A 4,759-nucleotide genomic window follows, 5' to 3' on the forward strand; every position below is an offset into this window, starting at 1 on the left:
GCTAAGATAAACATTCAGTCAAAATTTCATGTATCTACTGTGTAATTTTTTTTAAAGTTACACCAAAAACCAAATTCAATTTTGTGAAAAATCGATTTTGCGTAAAAATTCCCGTTTTTCCTTAATTTTTCTTTTGTTTTTCCCGGCGCTTTTGTAAGCCACTGGGAAATTTAAATTTTGACCTCCCCAATGCACCAACGATATTCACTTTCTGATCGAACAAGATACTGAAGTTGAAAATCGTAGCATTATTTCGACTACTTATCGTGTACACAGACACAAAAAAAATGAAAAAAAATAAAAAAAAATAAAAAAAAAATAAAAAAACACACATCATTGTAAAATCAATACATTCATCGTTCCACTCAGAATCTAAAATCAGAATAAAGTAACATGAATATCGTGTTGAGGAAGAAACCCAGTGGTTATCTCTTTTACTAATTTAATAGGTCTCTACACCATTTACGCTTTAGTCTGCGTGGCGGGTTTTTTGGGAGGGTAAGGGAGGACATGTTTGATATTAATGTATTGCTATGCACTAATATAATACCTAAACATTTTAAATCACTAATGGAAAAATTAATTAATTACTATGAAAAAAAAAATAATGTATAATCTAGTATAAGAATGCCGTATATAGAATTCCGTGGCTCTACGCATTAATATTACATTATATTATATTATATTATACTACTATAATTAAACACTAAGAAATCGACCTTACGGAACGTAAGGTATTAAACCGATTCATAGGTAACATTTGACAACCGGCTCATGTGTCAGAATCGGAACCGAGTCCTAATCCTCCTAGGACTCGGAATTTGACATTAAAATTTAGAAATAATTGATTACATCTTTTCGACAACAATAACTCTTAAACGACTTAGACCAGAAGACGTCTTCGTGGTGTCGACACCTACAAAATCCGTGAGCCGACCATATCGCTGCGTACAGACCCTACTGCGCCCCTACACATGGTCATAAATTATAATACAGTGAAAACTGTTTAAAGCGGAATCGCACGGGACCAACGAAAAATTCCGGATTATTCAATTCAAATAAATACCAAAGAATATTTTTCAAATTATTGTTTTAAATAATATAATTCATTAAAATTAAACTAAAATATAGGTTTTATAATTCATTAAATTTAAACTAAAATATAGGTTTTTTATTACATATTACATACTAAATTACTAAGGCAATTAAGTATGACGTACATATAAACATTTAGAATTTCCAAAAATGATGAAGAGTTTTTTGTTTTGTCACGGTTGCCGGTTGCTTTTTACTTTCATGGGACTTACAAAATCGTTCTGTTTCCGCGTTATGAAGGTTCCGTTTTATTGAGGTTGAGCGTCTATATAAAACTATAGGAACGTGCCGAGACCATAGAAAAATTCCGTATTGGATAGTTTTCCGTATTATTCAGGGTCCGTTTAGACAGTTTTCACTGTACGTAAATACGTAATATATAATATACTATATATTAGCAGTTAGCACACACATAAGATAGTTAGGATGATGTCAGCGTTACGACGAGACCCTGGGAGAGAAATAGTTAATACTTAAATGTAATAGTCGAAACATCTGGTATAACCTACGTCATGTGGCAAATGACTACCGCGAAGAACTAGTAGAATATATAATATACCTACTGTGGGAAATCCTCGGGCGTAGTTTTTCCACGATTTTTTTAGGGGGTCTTTTTATTTTTTTTTTTTTGTAGTAAAATGTAATTTTTGAAAGATTTTACAATCCTTACAGTGTAATCATAACTTAAAATTGTTTTAATAAATTATAATATATATTTTATAATGATAATATTTATATATTGTTAACAATTTATTATTATAATAGTATTCAGATAATTATTATTGAAACATTTTACAGTGCTGTAAACACAAGGTAATCATAAATTAATTGATTGATAATGATAATTATTACCAGTTCTGTATAGAGAACACGAACTAAGGTATAGAACGAACATGTCTTAGTTGGTGATAGAGAATGAAAATTCTATATGATGACGGGTGTGTTTCCGACACGCATCGACGACTACAACTGCAGTTATACATAATATATAAACTTATCTACATTATTTTGTTTTGTTTTAGTAAGTATAAGTACTTACCTAACTTTATTTATTGAATACATTTGAGTAAAAGCATTAGTTTAAAATTATTATAATATTGATGATGCAAGGGACGCATGTAAAAGCCCGGAAAATAATTGTACGGACCGTAGGATTCCGGAATGTAAATATTCGGACCGTAATATCACGGACCGTAAGAATCCGGAAAGTGGTAAACCGTACATTCCCGGACCGTAAAAATCCGGAAAATAAAAATGTACGGACCGTTATATCACGGACCGTAAAAATCCGGAAAGTAAAAATGTACGAACCGTTATATCCCGGACCGTAAAAATCCGGAAAATATAAATACGCGGAGTGTAATGCCCCGGACCGTAAGAATCCGGAAAATAAAAAAAACGATACTAGCGCTCTCAAGTGGAGTGCAATAAATTGTCTTAACAATAAAATATAGTAAATATTTAAACTGTTAAAAGCGCGGTTATTATTGATCTGTGATTATATTGTTCCGTGCTATAGTGGTATAAAAAGAGTAAAGACGTATAAAAAATATATTAACGATTCATAAAATTAGCAAAAGAAATAAAAAAATTAATTAAAAATGATTGCAAAAATTAAAAATTAACTATGTATTACAAAAACTATTATAAAAACTAAGAATGAAATTGCAATTTATAATTTCTATAATTGGATTATCGTGCTTTTTTACCCACATGAATTCATCCAAATATCTGTGTATATGTTGACGAGGCGTAGGTACTTCTACGTTTCTTGTTGCTTTATTTAAAGAATCCCTACAACCTATCGATATTCAGTATTTCAGTGTGTATTGCATACTGTATTTGTGTATTATGTTCAGATTTGCATTGTAAAACTTTAACGAATTACACGTTTAATAAACTACACTACACGACTACAAACAGTATTGACAATATGAAAAGTACGATAATGGTGTTGGCAAATGCCGTAAAGGTAGTCGTAATAACCGAATTGCTTATTTATTATCAAACAGTTATGGTAGTCGCAATAACCGATAAGTACCACAAAAATGGTTCAGAAGGTGATAAATTTATCTTTAAATAAGAATAAAAATAATAAATTAGTATACTCTCGGTAGTCTCTAGTCAGTACCTGTAAGTTTAGTAAGACTTAACTACAAAATTATGTTATTTTTAAAAAAACGAAGCCATAGAAATAAAATATCTTAGGCTGACCAATTGTCTCCGCTAAAAATCGTTTTTCATCGTATAGGTACAATGAATAATGATTAAGTTCATTGAATTCAAATTTAACACAACCATCATAGGGACCAACTCAATGACCCACTAATTACTATATATTATCAGAGCGAGTTTCCGGCTTATACATAAAATATAAATATATATTATATAAGATTAACAAAAACCATTTACTATCTTAACTCAAAATAAAAATATTCATTAAATATGTATAATTAATAATACATTTTATTACATATAGGTAGGTAGTTACTTAATTACATAATTATTTAGCTCTTCGTGTTACACATTTATAAGTTCTGCCTGTTACGCCTGTATACATTGAAGTATACATGTGTGTATACTGGCTAACCAGCACTAAGGTGGTGGCGTGAAACTAAGTAAAAAAAAAAAACCGAATGGCCACTAACATTTTTTTTGCCATTTTTTTCAATGGTATAACTCTGGATCCTGTAAATAATAATTTGTGCTAATCCATATAAGGTCATATTATAAGGTATCAATCGATCAGAAATATTGTGCAAATGTCAATGGGGGAACTTTAACTGGGGCTTAAAAGTTACAACCAAAAATGTTCATGTACTTTTAAGGCTGATTTTTCGTTAGCAACGAAAATATAATATTGTATGTGTAGGTTATAATATGTACCTACCTACATATTATACTGATATAGGTACTATAAAATATTAAAATAATATTATAGTCTACCTACTAACATTGGAATAAGTAGCGTATGCCGTATAACTAATCAAGTGTTGTAAAGTCACCAAGCTAAGTTCAACTATTTAGACTATTTTAACATAAATGATATATCTATGTTCAAATACATATATCAAATAGCTATAAAATGATGTCACAACTTTTAGAATCGTTTTTTTTATACTTTGGGTTTTTTACACGGGGTTTGGTTGTGTGGTTTTGTTGGGTATAATGTAATATATTACATCATATAGTTATCAATTACCTATGTATAGTTATTATTTAGTATATTATATAGGTAGGTATAAAGGTGCAGGGCATTTACTAGTTAAAAAGTTAAAACTAAGTTAAAATAAAATAATTTTTTAACTTTCCTAGTTTCTACTTACATAGTTTTAGCTAGTTAAAGAATCTTAAAAATCCATAGTTATAACTTAGCTTTTTCCTGTTAGTAGTATACTAGTATATATTATTTGTATGTCCTGAACCAGCTATTCCACCGTAAAAAAAAAAACTAAGCGGGAATGTCCCTCTTAGAGGACCTCGATTTACCGCGTAATAAAATACGGTGATTACACACACGTTGTCCACCTACCTATTTGTCACTTTCACAAAAAAATATTTACCGTGTAGGTACACACCAAATTTTTTTTTTTTTAAATAATTATTTCAAGAAAAGAATACAAATTGTTAAAATTTATTACAATAAATTCGAATTTATTTGATA

Source organism: Acyrthosiphon pisum, chromosome A2 (genome assembly GCF_005508785.2).
Source record: "Acyrthosiphon pisum isolate AL4f chromosome A2, pea_aphid_22Mar2018_4r6ur, whole genome shotgun sequence".
In the NCBI taxonomy this organism is placed as follows: Eukaryota; Metazoa; Arthropoda; class Insecta; order Hemiptera; family Aphididae; genus Acyrthosiphon; species Acyrthosiphon pisum.